We start from the raw sequence: 24203 nt of genomic DNA, 5'->3' as shown, positions 1-24203 counted from the left end.
CAACGGTATTCCAAGGGGTACAGTGTGTCATTTCGCAAAGTTTCACAAATAACCAAAGAATTATCTGTATTAGAATCATTAAATTTGTGGTGTGGTGATGATTTGCAGATAATGGTGAAAGTGGCTTAAAGTTAGCATTTCCAAGCCCCACGAATTACTTATCAAAGATGTCATAATGCATCAGAATATTACCAAGTTCTATAGGTGATCTGTGTTCTCATTTAGATATGAGAAGACCTGGGTAAAGTATCCAACATCTTGGAGCCAGATTTCCTATCTTTCCTTTTTAACATGAGATAATGATAGCACCGATCCATTTGCCTTGTAAAACTGCCATAAGTATTGCATATGGCAATATATGCACAGAGCTTAGCACGTTGCTTGAGGCCTAGAATCATATGGTAATGTTAGCTATCAAAAGCAGCTACACATGCTTGGTGTTGAAATACGTGCATGTTTGCCTTATCAAATTTCTGGCAATGGTAGCTTCAAGTAAATATTATGTTCAGTTGTTTTATTTTCTTCTTGCTTACTCTTTTTCCAACTATATGTTTTTGTTTCCTTTCTCCATTTCTCCTTAATATTCCTTCATAGTGTTTAACATAGAAAAAGTCTTAAGTAATTTTTTCAGTCTCTTGAGTGATAAGAAACATGAAAAAAGACCTGGGCAAATATAGGCAATATTATGACCCCCAAGAAAATAAACAAAAGGAAGGCAGTATATGGATAATAAATGGGCATAATTCAACAAGCATTTACAGTCAGTTATGCAGAATTTATTCAGCATATTGACAGTAGGACAGGATAGCTAGAATTCTGTAGTGACATTTTTTGATTTCAATGTACTTCCAAACATTTTTTCTAATTTACAGCTATTATTTTGAAGGATCAATTTTGTATTATTAAATGGTTAGCTATTATATTAAAGAAAGGCTGATGCCAGTTTAAGTTTACTTCAGCAATATGAAAGTTTCTAGAAGGGGGACAGCATTGGAGGTAAAGAATAGTTCAGGAAGCACAGCCCTACCATGCAAAGATTATATTTATAGCGAGAAGAAAAGAAACAGCGTGAAGAAGTAGATAGACAGGCTCTGGTTGGCCTGTGCATTATATAAGCATAGGTTAGTCATGTGGCTGCTTGTAATTGACTGGCCTTTGCCTTCTGGGATTGCTGAGATGTAGTTGCGTGGTTACAAAGGTATGCCGAGGTTCTAATTTGTTTAAATATTAAGGTAGTACTCAGTCCACTGTGGAAGGAAACTACATTGAGCCAAACATTATCACTCAAGTATGGAGAAAGGTTTGTGTCAAACTTCCTTAAACTTGGCAATTACAAAAGACAAGGTTTTCAAACCGAAAGAAGTGAAGCACTGGGGACAAGTTTATGTTTTGGTAGAGCTGGTAAAGTAATTTAACCAGAACAGAAGGTTCAAATTTAAAACAATTGATTGCTAAACATAATTTATGCTATACTACTTCTCTATTTAAAACCCAGGGAAAGTCATGCCAATTGCCTTTCCAATACCAAATGGTAAGCCCTAAAAACATATACATAGCAAAAACATTGTACAGACTGCGCCTGTTGTGTTTATATATTTAGGAATATGTGTGTGTATATGTGTGTACATATATATATATATATACAAAAATAATTAAAGAAAAAGAGCATGGAGTTGAGAGAGAACGAGAGGGTACATATGAACGTTTAGAGGGAACTTTTCTTATTAAAATTTCTAAATACATTAGTGCCATATTTACGTGAAAATCTCTGCTATACTCTACACCGATTCATTTCTGACCTCAAGTCTTAATGCCAACCTGCTAGCTCCATGCTTCAGACAAGTCTCCCTCCAATTTCCTGAAAATACAGTATTCAGGTTAATTAGAAAATATTTATTATAGCCACTGACTAAATAGAAGAATAAGTGTATGATAAATGGATTATCGAATGTTATATTAATGAATAAAGTGTCTCTTAATTTTTCTCTGTCAAAATAAACATAAAAGGGAGTGGCACACGCAGAAACTGGACAAACAGAGTCGGGTAGCATTGTCTCTGCAGTTTTTCCTCTATACTTGAATTCTCATTCTGTGACCCTCAGTTTCACCCTCTATAAGCTAAATAAGCTATAGTTGGTGTTCTTCTGAAAGGAGTATTTGCATATCTTAGTGATCCCTTGATAGTTAGATACAAAGTGAAACTTAGTTTTCTAGAGTGACCAGGGCTGCAGAACAGTAGACAGTGTCATTTTCATTATGTTGTTTTGTTGATCTGATAGTGTGAAAATGAAGTATTGGTTTTTATTTTCTTTTGTGTTATTTTTTTTTTAATTCTTTAATTGATTCTTTGTGAATTTCACATCACGCACCCCAGTCTCATTCATTTCCCAGCTTTCCATTCTTGTAAACTTCCCCCCAAAAGAAAATAAAAAATACAAGATAACTTTTAAAAATCTCTCCGTGGAAGCTGCCATGTGTCATGATGTGACACACAGTGTGACCTTTTGTTCAAAGAGCTTAGTTGCAAATGTTCATTGCAATGAGTAATTGGTCTGGTTCATGGCCTCTGACTTCTGCAACACCGTCAATACTGAACCCTTCATCATGACTCCTTGTAGTGAGAAATTTTGATTTCTTTAAACATTCAGAAATGTTATGTGAATATGGTTTTATTTTAATCCCAGTGTGGGATAAGGGGCTGTTTCCGACTGACCACAGCAGGTGACTAAGGTTTGTCTTATACTCTGGCAAGGGAGTGTTTTTTTGTCAGCTGAAGGTAGTTTATGTTTGTAATTTTGGGGACTCTTTTTTTTTCCTCTATAACTCAGAGATTTATTTATTTATTTTAATTTGTTCACTTCACATCCCGTTGGTAGCCCCTCCCTCATGACATCCCATTCCCACCCTCCTTCTCTCATGCCCTCCCCCCGCTGCCCAGTTCTCAAAAAGTCAGAGCCCTTCTTCCCTTACATCTGATCCCAGCCTATCAAGTCTCATCAGGATTTCCTGTATCCTCTTCCTCTGTGGACTGGCAAGGACATCCCAGCAAGAGGAAGTGATCACCATGTGGGCAGCAGAGTCCATGTCAGAAGTAGTCCCTACTCCCCATGTTATAGAACCCACAAGGAGACTGTGCTGCCTATCTACTACAACTGAGCAGGGGCTTTAGGTCCTCACCATGCATGGTCCTTGCTTGGTGCAACAGAATCTGCAGTACCCCCTCCTTTGCCTGGATTTGTTAGCTCCATTGATTTCCTTGTGAAGCTCCTGTCCCCTCCATGTCCCTCTATCTCCAAATCGTACACAAGACTCCCTGCACTCCACCTTGGAGTTTGGGTGTGAGCTCAGCATCTGCTTGGATCCCCTGCTAGGAGGAGTCTTTCAGAGGAGCTCTATGGTAGGCCTCCATCCTGTTCCTTCTCTTCAATTGCTTCCAGTGTCTATTCTATTTGTCCTTCTGAATGGGAATTAAGCATCCTCCCTAGGGTCCTCCTTGTTATTTAGCTTCCTTAGGTCTTCACTTTTTACCTTATAATTACATTCTTCTAATAGGTAACTCATTTTAGGAGCAAAGGGGAAGAAAGGAAACTTAATGTTATTTGGACTTCTCTTATAAACAGATGGTCCCATGAACATTAATGTGGCTCAGTTTGTAAAAGATTAGTGAGCAGTGAATAGGACCTGGAACTAAATTTTATTTTAAATGTAGCTGGACCTACCTTGTCAAGGGTGCCTTTAAACAACAAAAATTTATACTTATAGAAAGTGCTCTTATCACTAAAACCACTTGTGCTGCTGCCTCAAGTTGGACACAATAAATATCTCACCAAGTCTCTGTAAACCAAGTGTTCTTACTTTATAGTGATGTTTGTTTGGTCTGCAAATGAGTAGTCAAGAGTTTTGGCATTTTGTGAAATTATATACAAAACTCTAATTATTTATTTTTTATATATACATTTACTTTATCACACATGAATAAAAGAAACTATATACAGCAGGGAGAACTGTGAGACAGTCGTGAGCTATATAAATGTTACATTCACAGGGATTTGGCTATTTGTATTTGTCAAACTTAAACATCTTTCTTGCCTTGTTGGGTCTCAGTTTCTGAATGAAATTCAATACCTATCAGAGCTCATCTCTATTAACTTAAATCCTTTATCTTGATCTAAAAAGATCTTATCCCCTAACCAACAAAACTTGATCATAAAACTAAACTATCTCGTCTTCTCAGAGACTTGAAAAGGAATAAAGCTTAAATGCCTGAGTGAACTGCTAGTGCAGGTTGGCAGCTTCCAACATGAAAAAATGACTGAGACAGTTTACTGCCTGAACAGTCACCCAACACTCTCTATAACATAGCCTCATCTTTGGTCTTCTAGCCCATATCTCTGCCAGATTTATTTGTGAGGGAGGAACTATTGAAGACTTGCTTACCCTGTCTTGGCAGAGTTCAGTAGTCGACTCTACTTGCATCTAAGCTTGCCTATTTTTAGGCAGAATTCTGTCTGTGGCAGAAATGAGGACATTTTGCCCAGTGGCTTGTTTGCCACATTTGAAGCCATCTCCATGAGGAGGCTCTTTGATGCTCATCATCTTCTTTGAGGTCAGCTGGGTGTTGTCAGGAGTTAACTTGTCTTGTTGTCAAAGAGTCTTTAGAGTAATAAAAACATCTTTAAATACCATATTCTGTGGCTTTCTGAGGCTTTTGAAGACCTTATTTAACTATTTGACCTTATATATCTATAGAATCATATTTATCTGTTAGACTTAGGATATATATATATATATATATATCCATTTGTGCTGAATCAGACTAGTATTTGACATGACCATGATTTGCATCAATATACAAAATTGTATACCAATGACTTAGATATGACCTCCTTTGTGAGTAACATTAAGGTCTTGAGATAAGGAGTAGGTTCAATCATCTACTTTTTGTTCTATCCTTTCTCTATATTTCTATATCTCCCTTTCTTTCTTTTCAGCTCCTATCTCCTTACCTATGGATAAAAGATAAAGGAGAAGACAGACATCCCCAAGTTCAGCCTTGTTTTCTCTCTGTATAAAACCAATAATAACTTATAACCACCTCCCAATGAAAATAAGCATTTGTAGACCCAAAGAGCAAACAGAAGCCTATGCAACCCCTTACAGGGAATGGGCAAAGCTTTTATGATTAAGAATAGAAATTTTCTTTGAAGAAAGTCTGTTACTAATTTTAGCTTCCCAAGACATTCAATGACTATATTGTATCTGCATCAAATAGTTTTTTTACTTATTTTTATTTTTCAATAAATTCTAAACATTATCATCTAAACATTATTATCTAAACAAAAACTGTTGTCACCACTGAAGGAACTTCAATACATCCTTAGCACAGTACTCAATATCAAAGAGATGCCCCTTCATGCTTAATAAATGAACATATGATTGAGAAAATAAATAAATTGGCTATATCATTTGCATATAAAATTTAGTGGGGACTACTGATATGTATTATCTGTATGTTCTCCCTAATTTGTAAATGAGGGATTATTTTGTATATTTATTGAGTAGAGTCACACATGGTAATTTTACTATACATAGTTTACATACTGACTTCAGTTTATGTTAAATAGACATAGTGAAGCTCAGCTGCATACTGCAAGACACTTTCTACCACTTCAAACAGGATGGTCCTGCTTCCTTAAATGACTTCTGTCTTGTTATAGTCACAGCACTTTTTTTTCTGCCTTTGTGCATGATTTTATTAAATACCTTTACAGAGCAATGTCCAACCCTGGATACCAGTTGCCAGATCCCTGTTAATAGTAATATTTCAAGAATGAAAGTTTGGCTGTACCACATCAATAGTTCTGGCTCTTCGGTAGACCCATACCAATCTGAGAATTATCACGTAAGAAACTTACAGTTAATTCCTGCTTAAAATTATTACTTCTAGCTTTTAATGTCCTGTGCATTAGAGATCCATGTATTTTTCTCTTTTTAAACAATTAGTCAACCTTTATGTGTCTTCTCTTATTCTAGTCTGAGCACATAGAATTTCTCCTCCTTGAGTAGCCTTCATCAATTTCATCTTCCTGGTAAACCCTTGTGTGTGTGTGTGTGTGTGTGTGTGTGTGTGTGTGTGTGTGTGTTTTTCTCCTGGATCCGTGCTCCTGGAATAATGATTCATGAGATGCAAACCTTGGCCATATAGCTATGATACTCTCTGACTGGCTCATAACTTAAAATAACCCATTTATTCTAATCTGCATTTTGCCATGTGGTTGATTACCCCTGTTCAGGTACCATGCTTCTGTCCTCCTTACATCCTGCCAGATCAATCTCCCCTGCCTTGCTCTATCCCAGAATCCTTTCCATCTTCCAGATGTCACAACTTCTATTTCTTGCCTCAGCTATCGACCATGATTGACAGGTGATGCTTTCATACAGACACAAGATATTCTCTCAACAAACTCTTTTTTCAATTATAATTCCATATTTCAAGTCTTGGGGTTCTGCCTTTCCCCTTCAGTAACTGGTACTATTGTAATTCCACCAGTGTGGTTTACTTAATATTACTCACTAGAATTTAATCATTATCAAATAAGGACTTACTTCTGGTACTGAGCACAATGCATAATAGTGAACAGGCACTTAATGTTGATAAATGAGTGAACACATGAACATCTGATTAGCAGAATAAACAAATGGACTGCACCACTTTATGCTAGCATCTAGTTCCTTGTTAGGATACTTTGGCCATTTCTTTACACTTAATTTTGGCATGGAAGAAGTATTGTGGTTTCTTTCTTTCTTTCTTTTTGTATTTTCTATAAGTAATTTGCAATAGACTTCTTCATGGTTTTTTTTATAATCCATATAAGATAAAAGTAATTTTTAGCAAATTATATAAAATTAGAATATTTTATCCATTTTCATTTTATTTATACATTTTTGAGAATATCATATATGATTACAGTTTATTTACACTATTTGTATACTCCCTATTCTACCTCCAACTTCTCCCATGTTCCCTGTGTCTCTCATACTCGAGTCCATTTCATCTGTACTTACTGTTGTCACTTTACTGAGTGCACTTGTCATTGCTTGTATGTACTTGGGTTTAGAGCTGATCACTTCAGCTTAGGAAATGTAACTTTTTGCTGAAGAAAACTGATTTTCTATTCTCTACAGCCATTGAGTCCTTAAAGCTCTTCAGAAGAATGGGGGTTTTGTCTGTTTTACCTCATTATGTTAACATTATATTCTTCTTTTGATTAATAAAAATGTTATTAAATTTCCAAATATATCCTTCTGAAGCTTTTTAAAAAATATATTTTATTAATTTATTCATATTACATCTAAATTGTTATCCCATCCCTTGTATCCTCCCATTCCTCCCTCACTTCCATTTTCCCCTTACTCCCCTCCCCTATGACTGTGACTGAGGGGGACCTCTTCCCCCTGTATATGCTCATAGGGTATCAAGTCTCTTCTTGGTAGCCTGCTATCCTTCCTGGGAAGTAGAAGGATCCAGAGGGTCCTAGAAACCTCTTGAAGCTTTCTAAAATTTTTTACCTTGTACTCCACCACTAGCCTGTTAATCTGATTTGTTGTTTATCACACTGGTTAAGGCATTTACAAGTTGTCCATTACTCAGATATCTGGAATCTGATTCTCTCCTCTATAATACATTTATAAAGTACACAATGAAAACACATGGCTGTAATTATACCAAAACATTTACAGCGTTTGATATTTTATTGATAACCTGTGAATTTAATGAGCTCTTGGTGAGGAGACTAAGTGTGGAAACAATGTGCACTCTTGGGTTTATATTCTATCTCAGTAAACATTTGCAAAACAGAATTTGATATGAAGTTGTTTTGTGAATTAAAAAATGTTTGTGAGTCTGAAGAGAGAAGTTTATGTGTTTGCAGCAGAAACTGTTTAGAGAGTTAGGATCATATGTGGAGAGGGGGGCATTTTCACGAATGCCACTTTTCCAATGATGAAGTGGTTATCAGTTTTGTGCTTTGCCCAACTTCATACATCCAGGTAGATGAATGAATTCTAGCAGAGCCTTGTCAACACACACACACACACACACACACACACACACACACACACACACACACGTATGTACATAACACAAACTCCAAACATACTTTTTCAGAGTGCTGATTGAGAACTGGATATACATAGTTTCTTAGCCTAAGTATGTATTAAAATTCATAAATACATACCTTAAAGCTAAGCCACAGGCCATGTATCTTGTAACTAATGCACTTAGGAAACCTGGGAAAGCAGAGTTGCCCTGTTTACATAAAAAACAACGAAAAAGAAATTTTATGTTAAAGTTTTTTTTCTCAAAGATTATTTTTACTTTAGCCTAAGTTATTACTTATGGCATATATATGCCATTTCTCCTTTTCTTTAAAACTGTTTTGGTATCAAGCATTGTATTATAATAATTTAGTTATATTTTCACTGATTTTGCATTTTTTTCCTTTTAGGTAAGGTCTCATGTGTCCCAAGCTGGCCTTGAACTCCTGACTCCCTGACTCTAGGACTTCTTGCATGCCTCTGCCAACTGAACTATACCCCTATCTTATTTATTTATTTTAGTTTTCTCATTGCTACATTACTCAACAAAAGCAAGTTAAGGAGGGGTTAACTTTGGTTTGTGACTTTGGGCACATAGTCTGCCATGGTGGGGAATATGAGAGACAGGGGCATTGTGCGGCAACCACGGAGCAGAACTCCGTAATTTGCTGGACTGCCTTGTCTTCCTTCCCTGTTCTTTACTCTAGGGCCTCAGCCCATTGTTTTTACCACCCACGTTCAGTGTGAACCTTTCCTCTTCAGTTACAGGTCTTGTTAAAACTCCCTCAAAGACATACCCAGGGTTTGCCTCCTAGGGGATCCCAAATCCAGTGAAACTAGTCATGAAGAAAAACCATCATGCTTAAAAATCATTTAAAAAATATCTCAAGTAAAGCTGGCTAAAATGTGTTAAATGCCTGTCCTTGTGCTCCCTTTTTTCAGTTTGTTTCTTTATTAACAAGCCATGGAATCAGAATTCCACATCTCTGTTTTTAGACGGAAAACAAATGCCTTGAATATAAAAACTGCCTTGCTAAGGTTTGAATACACATGAGTACATTCTTGTTTTGCTCTATTGAAAAGGATTGCATGTGAGTTCTTTTTCATTGGCTTGAAATTTGACACAGCCATGTGAAAAGAAGATGGTAATCACTGCACAGTGAACCGGATTCATAGACAGACATACATACTGCTAATGAACTCTGTCAACTTCTGCTCAACACTTCCACCCCACTGCATAGGTATATCTCAAGAACATCCCTAGGTAACAGCACTAATAGCAATAAGTAATATTTTATTAATAAATGATTGGCTTGTTCTCTTGGAGGGGTAGAAATGTGTATAGATAAAAAGGAAGTTCCAGGGGCTGGAGAGATGAGTCAATGGTTAATGACCCTTGCTGTGCCTGCAGAAGGGCCAGGTTCAGTTCCCAGTATCCACACTGAAGCTCAGAACCATCTGTAACTCCAGTCCTATGCCATCTGATTCCTTCTTCTGGCCTCTGCAGACACCAGTCAAGTGCATGCTGCTCATACATGCATACAGGCAAATGTGGTGGTTTGAATAAAAATGGCCTCCGTGGCCTCATAGGGAGTAGCACTATTAGGAGCTGTGGCCTTGTAGGAGGAGGTGTGTCCTTGATGGAGGAAGGGTGTCACTAGAGACATGCTTTGATGTTTCAAATGCTCAAGCCAGGTTCACTATCTCACTCTCTTTCTTCTGCCTGCTAATCCCAATGTAGAACTCTTAGCTCCTTCTCCAGCACCGTGTCTACCCATGCACTATCATAGTGAACCTGTATGCCAGTCTCCAATTCAATGTTTTCCTTTGTAAGAGTTGCTGTGGTCATCCCCTTGATGGATATAATAATATCCATTATTGTGAGGATGAAATTTAGTCTCAATGAATGAGCAGATATTTTGAAGGGAACTGGGCTCTTATTTTAGGACTTAACTCACCAATCAGTATAGTAGTTTTTGGAGATTTACTGTGAGGTGCAGTCAATGCTTTATGGTGTCCAAAGTTAAAATGTGCCCTGATGTAAAAGACCTCATTTAATCAGTTGGTTAAGGGTAATACTTGAAAAGACAATTAACTTTCAGTATATATTCTAAGAGTCGTGTAAAAGTGAAGGACAGAGGAGCTCAAAAGGGTTGGAATTTTTCACTAGAGCTCATCAAGAAAGAGCTTGAAAAGGCTCTTTTGAACCTTTTCATTTTTACCTTCAAACATGGCTAGGGAAATAAAGTTAAATAAGGCTCCGAATATTTCAGTTGGTCCACATTAATTGAGCACTTGTTTGGGGGCCCAGCATCAAACGAGACCCTAAGCATGCAAAGGCAATTAGATATACTAGTACTCCTTAGTTTCTCAAACCAAAGGATGAAACAGGAGTATGAATACATAATTAAAACCTGTAATGTTAATTCTATTGACTTTAATTAACTTGACTGAGCCATGCTAATCATATTGATCCTCGAACATGGATTTGTGAGGTTGTTTTGCAGATGAGATTACCGTGTAAACTGGTGGTCTATGATTCCAGCAGTCTGCCCCTGTATTGCAGGTCGGTCATTTCCTCAGTTGAGGTCAAACTACAGAAGGACTCACCTCGCTCAACATGGGTAATCCTCCCAACAGATGACTCTCAGACTTGCCCTGCAGCATCAGCTTTTCATAATGGTCCATGCTCCAAATCTTGAACTTGGCGCCTTTGTAACGGCACAAGAAAACTCTTTAATATCTCTTTCTTCCTTCCTTCCTGCCTTTCTACCTTCCCTCCATCTCTCCCTCCCTCCCTCCCTCCTTCCCTTGCTTTCCTCATCCCCCCTCCTTCTCTCCTGAGCAAACGCTGCTGCTGCTGTTGGTTTTAATTTTGAGGAGACTTCTGATTGATATACAAAGCATGCTTTAACAACAGAGTATCCTCTGCTTGTTTCGGTTTGAATGGGAGATGCCCCCACAGAGACAGGCTCACATGCTTGAACACCTAGCCCTCCGCTGGTGCCGCTGTTTAATGAGAACGTGGGAGACTTGAGAGCACATGTTTCTCTGCTTTCTGAGTGTGGAGGAGTACAACTAGGCAGATGCCTGGTCCTGCCACCATCCCTACCTGATGCTATCGTGGACTTATCTCATCTGTCCCTCTGGGACTCTAAGACTAAACATCATTCCTTCCTTAAGTTGCTTTTGTCAGAGATTTCCACCCAAGCAACGAGAAAGGGACTAAGACACTCGTCCTGTAGTTCCCCTCCACTCTCCTCCTTGGGCTTCCTCCTGCTCGGGATGAGACACCTTTGAGAAGCGGGGGACGTGCAAAGAGCTGGGCCATCAGATTAATGGAACTCGGCTCAAATTACAACCAGCGCACCCTGGGTTTCAAACTATGTTTTATGATTACAATTCATAACATTACTAAACTTAGAATAAAGCCAACAGTTCTTCCTATTCTTAATTAAGCTGGCTTTCGTGTAGATACTGCTATGTGCAAGAGTCTCATGGAAACTACATATGTGGACATGCTTCAGTACATGGTCCGCATGCTGTATAGTTCTGAAGTCTCAGCCGCCTGCCTTAGTTTGGAGTGTTACTTGAGAGTAGCACAAGGGTTTACATCCCCAGTGCATACTTTGGGTAACCTTCTAATTTACAGTCTTTCCTAGTGAGCCTTTTAACCTTGCCTGCAGGAGATTTGCGATAAGCATTATTAACTCCTTAGTGGCAGCGAGGGACATTAAGGTCTAAGGAGGGGGGTTAGTCTGCCATCTATCATGCAGTCGTGGAAACCACGGCTAGGGTCTGAAAGCTCAGTCACCCCAGAAAATATTTCGTCTATGGAAGCTATTGCTGCAATGCATATTACATGTAAATAGGGATGGGGAAAATAATTGGTGGAAGAAAATATACAGGTGTTCCAGTTTTCATTCCTGAAGTGACAGAGGCAACCAGGGTGAGGCTATGTTGACTGAGAACAGAGTGAAACGGGACGCTTTGTTGGTATTTAAGTCTCATTCTATTCGGATGCAGTAATGCAGGCTCCAAGGAGATGAAAATTTAATGGTTACTTATGGATAGGGAGTAATACACAACATTCCAACCTTTTACTCTTTTTAATCTATTTTTCTCCCTTAACTGAAATATGTAGTATCTACCAAAATGCTTTCTTTTGCATTGCTAAAAAACATGACTAGCTTGTATATTTGTATTTTAGTTTTTCTACGTATTCGTCTGCATAAATGCCTCCAAGATAACTTGAAGACTGTTATTTTTTGGTCCCAGACTCTTTGTTTTAGAAACTTTCCTGCCAAATTCACATTTTGCTTTTGGAAAGTGATTCATGGAACTTAAGTCTTTGACACTTATCACACAGCTGCTTTGAGTGTGTGTGTGTATGTGTGTGTGTGTGTGTGTGTGTGTGTGTGTGTGTGTGTGTGTGTGTGTGTGTGTTGGATCGGGCTGTCTTTGTTACCAGTGCAGTAAAAACTTCAAACTCAAACACCAAGTAATGTTTCTGCCCTGTGTTCTACTTTCAGCTATGTTTTACTGCTACGACTCAAGTAAATTAGGTAAAAGTCACTGGCAGAGCCTGTTGATGCAGTTGGCTACTGTTCTAACTGAATGGATGGGTACCCTTGATGCTGAGCCAGTGGCAGGAATGAGGGCTTGGGGATTTAAAGACTGGAGTGTGTTTTTCCTTTAATGGTGTTCTCTCAGTACAGAGGGAGTAAAATGACTCCCAAGCCTCCATCATATCTTCAAAATCCACTGTACAATGGATAAGAGTGAAGATTTTGGTGTCAAGCAAGCCTAAGCCTCACTTTTTGCTTTTCTGTTCATATGACCTTGGGAAAATGAATTAGCTTTGATAGACTGGTGATGTTTTTACAGTATATTACTCAGGCTGGTCATATTGTACTTGTAATATTAATGCAAGTAGATTCTATTACTATTTGATTTTTTGTTAGTATCATTACATTTTTTCTCCTCTTGTCTCTTTAAATATAGGTAGCTATTCTATATAAACTTGTATATATATATATGTACATATATTGGCTTATTTAATTCTCATTATGATATGAAATTATTGTCATTATCTCATATATTTAGAAAAGACAACTGAGTTCAGATATTTGGGTGGTGTACTAGTACACTTTATGTTGTTATAACAGAATACCTAATGCAGCATAATATAAAATCAAAAGGCATTTATTATGGTCACAATTCCCGTGGCCAGAAAGCTCAAACACTATGGTACCAATATCCAAACTAACATTCTCCGGCTGTATCACAACAAAAAGAAGCAGAAAAGGAACTTGTGATTTGTAAAAAGGCCAAGAGTATGGGGTGGTCCCTCTTAATAATAACATGCCCTTGGGGAGGACTAACTTACACTAAAACTAGTATTAATTCCATATGAAGTTGGTGTCCTATGACCTAGATTTCCACTAGGCACACCCGTTATAGGTTCTACTGCCAAGACACTGCCACCCCGAGGGCCATGTCTTGTGGCACATGGGCCCGTGAGTGAGGACACCGTGGATAAGTGAGGACATTCACTCCAGCCACAGCCAAACCACAGCAGATGATTTGGATGTGAATGCATATCTGATGGCAGAGTTGCATCCCAGACCAGATGTGCCTGACTTTAATGATGTACTATACCTGGTCCCAGTTGTTACCTTATAGTGGTCTAGACAAGAAGAATGAGTTTAGGACTTTATGAAGTTTACTTAAGTTTATGTGGTCAGCTGTACAAAGACTTGCACACCTGTGTATACACAGCCAACAAAGCTGTGTGCAGAACACACAACCCGTGCTTCTAACACAGTAAGGAAACTGAAAACATTCCCTAGACAGAAAGAAGTTGTTACAAGTTGACATCCCTCATTTAAAAAAAACCTAAAGTCCAAAGCCATAAAAATATCTGAGCTCGAGTTATAGAGATGGCTCAGAGGTTAAGAGCACTGACTGCTTTTCCAGAGGTCCTGAGTTCAATTCCCAGCAACTATATGGTGGCCTACAAGCATCAATAATGTAATCTGATGCCCTCTTCTGGTGTGCAGTTGTCCATGCAGGCAGAGCATTGTATACATAAAAATAATAAATCTTGTCTTGAAAAACAAACACGAGGTTTTCTACTCACAAACAATGACTAATAAGAATCTTTTCACCATGATAAATGTCTGCATAAGAAAACAATTTATAAGGTAGAATGCCTTTTTGGCTTTACATTTTCAGTCGAAGGCTGATTGACTCTGTTGATATAGGTCTTGAGGGGACACAGAATGTGGGGCAAAGGAGAGGACGAAAGACCTGGGGCTGGAGAGACAGAAGGAAGAGGGAAGACGGGGCTTTGGAGAATGACCCATTTTCTCAGGCTCACCATGTAGATATACTTCCTTCTGTAGGTTCCACTTTCTATTTTAGCATCCCTCAATATTGCCATATTTAGGATCTATCAAGTGATTAACCTATTGATTAAGTCTGGGCCTTCAGGATCCAGTTGCTTCTCAATGCTTAGATTGATCTGGTCAGTCAGTACAGAACCTTTAACATAGGGGTGTTTTGGCAGATAATGATATAAGCCACAGCAGTGAAATTTCACACTTGACTTGAGTGGTTGGTTGCAGTCAAAACACGCCTATGCCAAAATATTTTGTAAAATTACCTGTATACTATATTATAAGGTCTGTATGAAATATGTAAATTTCAAAATTTGATTTATGTACTTAGGATAGCTCATTTATAGACAAATAGTTCAAAATCTGAAAAATCTATGAAGAGAATACTTTTAGCTCAAGCATTTTAGGTGAAAGTCAAAAAGAAGGGTAGCTTTTGGTCACAAATGCCCAAAATATTGTCAAATAGTTTAGAGAATGTTTTAATTTTTAATTGCTTGTGAAGGAGGAAATAAGGAACAGATGTACATGCATCTTTCCTTCATCATAATCATTCTATTGCTGCTTACATCTAATTGTCCAGGCCCTTTATGCATGGCCAGCTGTGATCCAGAGACACAGAAATAGTCAAGTGGCTGGGGATATGGATCAGTCATTAGATACATATAGCACAAGGATATAAATATCTGATTCCTAAAGCCCATGCAAAAATCAATACAAATAGCCAAAACATTATGAATGTAACATTTATGCAATTCCTGGTTGTTTCATGGTTCTTCTTGCTGCAGGTAGTTTATTGTATATGTATGTAATAATATAAATGTATATCTAAAAAAATGGTGGTACCACCCCAGTAATCCCAGTATTCATGGACTCCAAATGAGCAAGATATCCTGTTTTTAAAAGGAACCCATTTTATCACAAGAATTAATAAATCCATTTTGTATGTATTCTGTCCTGAGATGAATTAGACCTCAGTGTTTCAATTCTTCCCAAATAATACTGAATAGAAAATGAACACAATTTTGTACAAGTTATTTTATATTTAAAGACATATAAAATATCTCAATGAAAAACTATCTTAAAATGGATACAAATGATAAATATTAAACATAAAGTAGTGGTGAGCAGTTCTCAATGCAAATGGAGTATTACAGAAGATAACTCAAAGAGGCCAAAGCTTTATTTATGAAGTGTTATTTCTCAAGCTGAGTAGTGGGTATGTTTTCTTATTCCTTTGTGTGGTTGAGCTATATCATCATCATCAAGACCAGGTAAATAACTTCAGGACAATATTAGTTTCTAATGTAAAAGATGAAAGAAAGACCCATGCAGTTGTTATGGCAACTTCTACTAGTTCAGATTTAAAGGATAGTTAAAAGATGAAATTAAGAAAAAGGCAAATATTGTTCTCTTTTCCTGCTCAAGAGACAAATAATTGTTTCTACTTATCCTTGAAGAATTTGTCAACAAAGAGTAAACTTAGCAACAAGATCATTTAATAAAATTTCCTAAGCTACTGTGTTTATTCAAAGTAATACCTAACAGCACACACACACATACACACACACACACACACACACACACACACACACACACACAGAGAGAGAGAGAGAGAGAGAGAGAGAGAGAGAGAGAGAGAGAGAGAGAGAGAGAGGTTCTAAATTAATAGATTTGTCGTTCCATTGTCATACCTGAGGGCACTGATCTCATCACATAGTAGTCATGAACTAGGGAACTTGTGTTTACTACAGGTCAGTACTGCACAACATATGGAGAGCATCTTCCATGTAGGATAGATAATGGGTAATGGTAGGACTAATTTTGTTCTCATCCAAGAAATGGGAGTGTCTGGGGTGTGTGACTCACAGTAAGTTTATCACCTGACAACTGTTTCCTATTAGAATGATGGGTATGTAAGGGCATATTTATAAATCCATGGGAATAGAATTTTCTTTCACATTAAAAATATGCACAACTAAATTTTGTGGACTTTTTCACACAGTATTTGTTCACCCCAACTTCTTGTACTGTCTTTGCAAATGTGAGGTTTCTAAAAAGCTAATTTCCCTGTACTCCCAATCCCAGCACTTGAGAGACAGAGGCAGGCAGTTCTCTGTAAGTTCAAGGCCAGCCTGGTCTATCCAGGGAGTCCAGGACAACCAAGGCTACACAGAGACCTCTGTCAAACAAACAAACAAACAAAACTAAATAAATAAATAATCAATTGGAAAAACTGAAAATACAAGTAAACTATAAAAATACAACTGTCAATGATCCTTTGTACTTAGTGCCGTTTTAGTCTCATATAAATAAGGATCTTGTGATACTGGCATCTAGACCAAACATTTCAAAACCACCGTTTTTTGGAACACACAGGCAGTATCTGGTTTGCAAACGTCAACTCCTAAGAGTTCTATGTAAGTGAGATCTGAGTTTTTTTTTTTTAAGTCTGTTATTGATATCAGAGAATTCAAAATCTGCAGCCAGAGCAATTTACAGTCACCATGGCTGCTACCAGAGAGGCCGCTTCTTAAATTATGTATGCAAAGAAACAAATGGTTCAGTTCCTTATCTGAAAGTATGCCAATGCAGCCGTCACAAGGATAAGCTTCTCACTGAAAATTCCGCTTCTTCTTTAAGCTTGTATTTTTTTTTTTTTATCTTGTGACACTGTTCAAGCTGATAGAGATGAATTGTGATCACACAGGAGTGCTTTGCCCAGTCTCTTGAGAGGGCAATAACTAGAAGAAAGCCGTAATAGTAGCTTCCAGAAGCCGTGATAGCAGCTTCCAGAAGCAAACAGGGTTTTCAGTCAGTAGGTTACTAATGCTCCCTGAAGTTATACTGCTGAATAAAAAAGTTTGCAGAATTATTATTTTTGCTCAGTAGGATGTATTCTTATTTTTTAAACCGAAGGTTAAAAACTGTCATTCAAAATTTGTTTCTTATAAAAATAATGAACTTGGCACGCCAAGGCAAACACAGACATTTCAGAGCTCCTATCTGGTCTGCTAAAGAAATTGAAAAGAACTTAGCCAAAGTGGTTTATAATAAACGTAAAAAAAAAATTAGAAAACAAAATTAGTTTGGACGGTAATCAGTAGATCCAAAATCAATCCATATTGTACTTAAATTTGCTGGGTATTTGTGCTTGATTTTCTTTAGACAAAGAAGTCATAGGTGACAATTCCTTAATCACTGAACAAAATGACTTCTGAAGTTTATTTTTATCCAGTGAGCTTCTGCCACATATCCCAATCATCTGTTATGCCCAAGAAACTGCAGGACAAGGACAGAGTTTAATATTTTCTTTTACATTTCTTAGATCCATCGACACTACTTAGTCTTAACTATTCTTTTTCTTTGAGTGTGGTGAACTTTTGATAAAAATTGTATGAGGCTCAGCAAAAATTTGTCACTCCATCAAGCAAATTGTTTGGCAAAATGAAGCAAACCAGAATTAGTTTTTTTGGGATAGGATCGACCGAGCTTAGCTTGAATGTGCTTGCACCCGCTGGTCTGTCAACTTTTCTCTTCCTACTGTGCCAAGTGTTTTCAGTTCAGCGGTTTGAAAATGCACTGAAGCTGTACTTGGAAGTTAAACAGGCTGCCTTTCTATTTTTCCATTCTTATTGTCTATGGCCATTTTTAAATGACATTTGTTCTTCTGCAGTAAGTTAAGTGTTTTTCTATTTTGCATTTAAAAACAAATATGCTTTGAGTTTTTAAGTCATATTAAATTGATATTAACTTAGGGGGAAAAGATTTTTTTACTATAGGAGTTCTAATAATGTACTTCGATTATTCAGTGTTTTATTGCATCCTTCAATAAGATTATGTATGTTTTTTCCCTTAAAAATTGACTTTTTTTATTTTTTATTTTTTTATATTTTATTATTTTATTCATATTACATCTCAATGGTTATCCCATCCCTTGTATTCTCCCATTCCTCCCTCCCTCCCATTTTCCCCTTACTCCCCTCCCCTATGACTGTTCCTGAGGGGGACTTCCTTCCACTGTATATGCTCATAGGGTATCAAGTCTCTTCTTGGTAGCCTGCTATCCTTCCTCTGAGTGCCGCCAGGTCTCCCTATGCAGGGGGCATGGTCAAATATGGGGCACCAGAGTTTGTGTGAAAGTCAGACATTTTTTTTTAATTGCTCACTCACATTATTACTCTGTGTATATTTTCATTTCTATTTGGTGTCTTATTTTGATATATTTATATATTATATAAAAATTGTTATTCTATTATTAAATGCTATAGTTTTCCACAACTCTAGGACTATATATAAAGACAGGATTTTTACCAGGGAAACTAACTTAGGCTCTCTGACACAATGAACAAGAGTGGATGTCTCAGCATGTTAGCTGGTAACTTTGTATGCTTTCAAGTGTCACATGAAACTGAATATTGGGGACAGTAGGATAGAGCCAGGTATGGTAGTTCACATCTGTAATCCTGGCGCTTTGACAGTTGAGGCAGGGGGATTGATGTAAGGTCAAGGACATCCAAGGAAAGTCCATCTTAATAAGATTTAAAAAAAAAAAAAAAGAGCTTGGTACTAAAAATCTAGCTAATTACCTAGGCTACTGCAGTCATGGATCTTGGATGAGAGCCCACAGCCACCAATTTATATAACTCCTAACTGCATTCTAAATATTTGCCATTGTACCCTGTCTTAGTTAGGGCTACTATTGTTGCGATAAAACATCATGACCAAAAAACAAGTTAGGGAGGAAATTTGGCTTACACTTTCACATTATAGTCTTTCATTGATGGAAGCCAGGACAGGAAATCTAGAGGCAGGAGCTGAGATAGAGGCCATGGAGGAGCGCTGCTTACTGCTTACTCATCATGGCTTGCTCAGTCTACTTTATTATAGAAACCAGGACCACCAGCATGGGAATGGCACAGCCCACAGTGGGCTGCGCCTTCTCCCATCAATTACTAAAACAAAGAAAATTACCTACCGGCTTGCCTAGAGCCTGATCTTATAGAAGGATTTTCTCAAGGCCCCCTCTTCTCTGATGACTCTAACTTGTGTCATAAAACTAATAAGTACATACCCAAACAGATACATATTGGTCTCATTCTCATCGAGGAAATGTTTCTCTTGTAACAGAAAGAGATCATTATATAAAGGTGCCCACGATTTGACTACCGCTTCTTGGCAGAGAGGCCCTGTGGGAACACAGAAAGGGATGCAGGCTATCCTGATGAGACCTGATAGGCTGTGGTCAGATGGTGGGGGAGGAGGACCCCACCTGTCAAAGGTCTAGAGGAAGGAATAGGATGGAAAAGGGAGGGAGGGTGGGAAAAAGAAGATAAGAGCAAGTAGATTATATTTGAGATATAATATGAATAAATAAATAAATAATAATGTTATTATTATTATTATTATTATTATTATTATTATTATTATTTTATTATTTAAAAAGAAAAGAAAAACCAGAACTTGAAATGCAGAGAACAAGTGGTGCCTTGTCTGTACTGCTGCCATCTATTACAAAGTCTTGCACTTAGGGCATATAAAACATAGAGGAACAAGGGACAGAAAGAGTGTAGGCGCCAGGGCAACATGATGTCTACTGGGAGAGTATGTCTTCTAGAAATATTAGGAAAGCTACACCCCATAAGATCTCAACAATATGGCTGCCTAAAAAAAACCCATAAACTGACAAATACTTGTGATACTGACAAATATTCTAACAAGGAAGGGCAAAAATCTCACAGGGCTTCAACCTTAGAGAAAAGAAAATACACATGCAACTAAAGTATATGTAGAAAGTAGGAAAAATAGTCCACCCCAGAGGAGAGTCCCCCAATTGGTTCTCCAATATCATTTGGTCAGCCTTGTGTTCATATACGTTCAAGTAACATTATGCAAACTGAGAAGACAGTACACATTCACACACACACACACACACACACACACACACACACACACACACACACACGCAAAACCGCACAAGTATGTGTGCATGTGTGTGTTGTGAATGCATGGGCTTAAATACAATGAAAGAAAAAGAGGCCAAAACCCATGAATTTGAGAAAGCGGGGAACAGTACATCAATATCGGAGAGGCTGGAGGGAAGAAAAGGAACGGTAAAACTGAGGTAAGTACATATATTTTTAAATATCAGGACAGTTAATTAATTAAAAACACACATGAAATAAAATAAAATGAGAACAAGTGAAGACATAAGACTGTACCAAGCAAAGTGCAGAGTATGGTTTCCATGATGATGTGCCAATTTGTACATGTTAAGGAGTTACTTACTTAAAAATTCTACAAGATCTCTCTGAAGCAGAAGGGAAGGCTAACGGCCACCAGCCGGACTGTGGGTGGCATCAAATGGAGGTCCTTCTGCTCTGGGTGTGTTTTGAGGTGGAAAAGCCTAAGATTGAAGTAAGGATGAGATCAGAAGGCATAATGAGTAAATGCTTGGGTACACTGCAGGCAGAGTTATGATAATTATGCTTCATACGTGTAGAATATTAACATACAATAAAACAATCTGTGACATTATCTTGATTAGTTCAGAAGTGTAACTTATCTGACCTCAATCTCAAATTAGATTTTCCCAATATATTTGAGACTTTTTTTTTTATTATCTCTTGAAAGTATCCCTGATGAAATTGGATAGATTTTTAAATATTGTGTATATCAGGACTTTTTGATCAAGACAATCATAGTGCATAAATATGCAGTTCATTAATTTTAAGAAATCTTTTTCCACTATAGTTATCAACTTAATAGGATGAACATATATTTACAAACCAGGAACTCAGTAGAGCACTGGAAAAGCAATGAGTGGCAAAGAAGTAGGCTACTCCTGTAGTCCAGTTTTGTTGTTGTTTTGTTTTTGTGATACTCCTTGTTAGCTGTGTCTGCACCTTGTGACATTCCAGATCACTAGCTTCCAGTGAGTGGTCAGCTTGTGAGTGGTCACGCTTCTGTCCAAGAGGGGTGGGTAGAAAGAGCAGAAGCTCCACCAGTCCGTGTGTGTTCGCCATGTTTCTTCTATCTCTCAGTGATTGTCAACATTCCAGGGAGAACCTTCCTCCTGCAGAGAAGGTAGCAGGCGCCTGTGACATCAACAGCCAACAGCCTGTGACTCATAGATGGTCTCAATGTAGATTGACTTATGCTGACATAATCCATCATTGTAAAAGTTTGTCACCAGCACCATCAGGTTAGAGCTACTTATGAGAGTTTCTCTGTTATTTACAGTTCAGGAAATTTAGTGATGAAAACTCGTGAGAGAGTATTAGATAAAAATTTTTACATTGGAAGAATACAAATTTTAGGCTTTTCCTACTATAGGCTTCAGTTATTCTCTTATATTCTTTAAAATGTATTTATGAGTGTCTATGTATGCATGCATAAGCTCATGTATGTGTGTGTGTGTGTGCGCATGCGCACCCGCGTGCATGCACAGGACTGTAGTACCCCCCCCCAGAGGCCAAAAAGGGTGTTAGACGCCCCCCAGGAGCTGAAGTTGCAAGTAGTTGTGAGGGACCCAGTATACGTGCTGGGAACTGAACTCAGGTCCTCTGTAAAGACTGTAATTGTTCTTAACTGCTGAGCCATTCCTCCAGTCTCTCATATTTTTATTACTTTTAACATATTAGAAACAAGTAACATTTTATTGTGTACTGAGCTTATTTTTATATTGAGTGGTTATATACTTGTAGAGCTAGAATGCTTGATGGCTACCTGGCAAAACCATTTTGGTTTTCATTAGTTAAGAGATGCACCAAGTGACTTGTCTCAGAGCTAATTGGAGGTAGGCCCGGGAACCTGACTCTCAGACTAATACATTTTCCCTTCGCTTATTGTCTTATGCATCATATAGATGGACTAATTTATAGGTAATTGATTATTGTTTGTGTTTGAGTAGATACTAGAGGAGTATTTTTGGAGGAAAGTGGGATCCATGGAGAAATAAAATTAGGAAAATTCCTGCATTTGGCTTTCAGTGAGAAAAGAGCTAGCTAAGGGAAAATGATACATCATTTGAGATATATGTAAATGTAGATGTGAGACAAATGAGCACAAAATCAGGACAGACATGTCCATCACTTAATGTCTAAGAAAAGAGATGGCTGAGGGCATATCAATTGGCATGCAATATGGGTGTTTAGGATTGCTTTCATCAGAAACCCAAGAAGAATTAAGGATTCTCAGAAAAAACTGGGGAGGGGGAGGCAGTTTGTTAGATCTGACTTGAAAGAATAAAAGATAATTTCATTTGCACTTCTAGACATATATAGTCTTTATATTTCAAAAACTGGGATACAAAATAGCAGACATCTTTGATCTCAGAAAGAACTTAGATGCATAAGCAAGCTCCCTAACTGAATTATTTGACTAAAGGCTCTCATGTAGTCAGTCACAAGTTCCTTTGTTCCTTATTCTCTACCACTGGACACACACACACACACACACAGACACACACACACACACACACACACTCACTCACTACTCAAGGCCCATGAAAGCTTAGAGTGACCTAATGTCTGAGGTGCTTAAGAAGAAGTAAAGAGGCATGTATATTTTAAGCTGTTATTGTAAATAACTGAGTTTGGAGTAGTTTATTGCTTCCATAAAAACACTGTGTGGTTTTACCAGTATTAGAAAAATGACACGGGCAGGTTATTTATAGTTTGGCCTCCTAAAGACAACTCCTGTGTATGACACAACCCTTGACAGGAAAAATAAAAAGCTTTTCTCTGACATGAACAATACAATTTTTCTTGCATATTTTACAAGTACATATTTGCAAGCAAAATATCTCAATATCATGGGACCACAATTGAAAATCAATAATTATATTTAATAATTAACATTTATTTTTCAGTGGTAGCCTCATTATCACCCACCATAAACAAAGGAGAAGATGGTTGAAATCTGTTCTTGGTTCTCATTTAGGAGTTTGCAAGGTGTTTTATAAACTGATAGTGATATGTTTTGCAGTTTGAAGCAAACTGTTCCATGTTCAAATGCTGCTCTTATGATTAATGTTTAGTTGCTTTGGGTTTGGTTATTGATAACTTCAATCACTTGTATTTTATGACTCTAGGTGTCCATATATCTATTGTATAAATTTAGGAAAATATATAGATACCATTCTACAAATTTCATGTTTCTTATCTGACAGACATTCAATAAGAGGGAAACAGTGGGATATTATTCATATTGATAAGAAAAATTCTGTCAATTCATATGACTATAAATGAAGAGCTAACATATTGTTTTCTGTATTTATGCAAAATTTTGATCCATGTGAGTAAAAGTTTCTATAAATTCAACCCATACATTTAGAATATAAATTTTAAAAAGATGGTAAACTCTTAATAATATGAAACATTTTATTATTTTTCATAAATACTTCAGATAGTAGATTTTCAGAAATTTCCAGGGCCTTGTGGAATACACACACACACACACACACACACACACACACACACACACACATATATTTCCAGTGTTAGAGGATAAGAAACAAAACAACTTATCTGGTCTAGATTGGCATACTTAGTCAAAGAGTCAGACAGGGTGCTTTCAACTTACTATACATATGCAAAATTACTATGAAAAAATGTTGCAGAGGTGGGGAGGATCTGAGAGGAGTTAGGGAAGGAGAAATAGGATGAAAATATATTGTATATTTTTATAAATGTTGTTAAAGGTTAG

Source organism: Acomys minous (genome assembly GCF_964271855.1).
Source record: "Acomys minous genome assembly, chromosome: 9".
NCBI classification, from domain to species: domain Eukaryota; kingdom Metazoa; phylum Chordata; class Mammalia; order Rodentia; family Muridae; genus Acomys; species Acomys minous.
The sequence above is the reverse complement of the archived record's forward strand: the minus strand, read 5'-3'. Positions refer to the sequence as shown.